Source organism: Capsella rubella, unplaced genomic scaffold (genome assembly GCF_000375325.1).
Source record: "Capsella rubella cultivar Monte Gargano unplaced genomic scaffold, Caprub1_0 scaffold_8, whole genome shotgun sequence".
NCBI lineage: Eukaryota > Viridiplantae > Streptophyta > Magnoliopsida > Brassicales > Brassicaceae > Capsella > Capsella rubella.
The window spans coordinates 3,763,878-3,764,911 of NW_006238916.1; the positions used below are offsets into that span (position 1 = coordinate 3,763,878).

The 1,034-nt window shown below is 38.8% G+C and overlaps 1 pseudogene; it reads left to right on the top strand.

The window, feature by feature from the left end:
* LOC111830500 overlaps positions 1-1,034 on the top strand; it is a 39,611-nt pseudogene that overhangs the window by 2,959 nt on the left and 35,618 nt on the right.

A 1,034-nucleotide genomic window follows, 5' to 3' on the forward strand; every position in this document is an offset into this window, starting at 1 on the left:
AACAAAAGCTCAACAAACGTCATGCACGGTGGGTCGAATTCATAGAAACCTTTCCATACGTGATTAAGTACAAAAAAGGTAAAGATAATGTTGTAGCCGACGCATTATCTCGGAGGTATGTTTTGCTTACTTCTTTGGATGCAAGATTGTTGGGTTTTGAGCAAATAAAAGACTTGTATGCTAATGATTCTGATTTTAGCAAAATATTTCAATCTTGTGAAAAGTTTGCCTTTGGAAAATATTATCGGCATGATGGGTATTTATTCTATGATAATAGACTTTGTGTGCCTCACTCTTCTTTGCGAGAATTGTTTCTAAGGGAAGCTCATGGAGGTGGTTTAATGGGACACTTTGGAGTTGCTAAGACGTACAAGGTAATGCAAGAACACTTCCATTGGCCACACATGAAAAGAGATGTCGAGCGACTATGTGAACGTTGCGCGACTTGTAAGCAAGCTAAGGCTAAGGTTCAACCCCACGGTTTGTATACCCCTTTACCTATTCCTTTGCATCCTTGGAATGATATATCTATGGATTTTGTGGTAGGATTGCCTAGGACTAGGGCCGGTAAGGATTCTATCTTTGTAGTTGTTGATCGCTTCTCTAAAATGGCGCATTTTATTCCATGTCATAAAACCGATGATGCATCTCATGTTGCTAGCTTGTTCTTTAGAGAAGTTGTTCGTTTGCATGGCATTCCTAAGACCATAGTTTCTGATCGTGATACTAAGTTCCTTAGTTATTTTTGGAAAACTTTGTGGTCGAAGTTAGGGACTAAATTGCTTTTCTCTACTACATGTCATCCGCAAACCGATGGTCAAACTGAAGTTGTTATTCGAACCTTGTCGACTTTGTTACGTGTGCTCATTAAAAAGAACCTTAAAACTTGGGAAGATTGCTTGTCGCATGTTGAATTTGCTTATAATCATTCGATGCATTCCGCGACTAAGTTTTCTCCTTTTGAAATTGTTTATGGGTTCAATCCCACATCTCCTTTGGATCTAATGCCTTTACCTTTGAGTGTAAGATCAAGT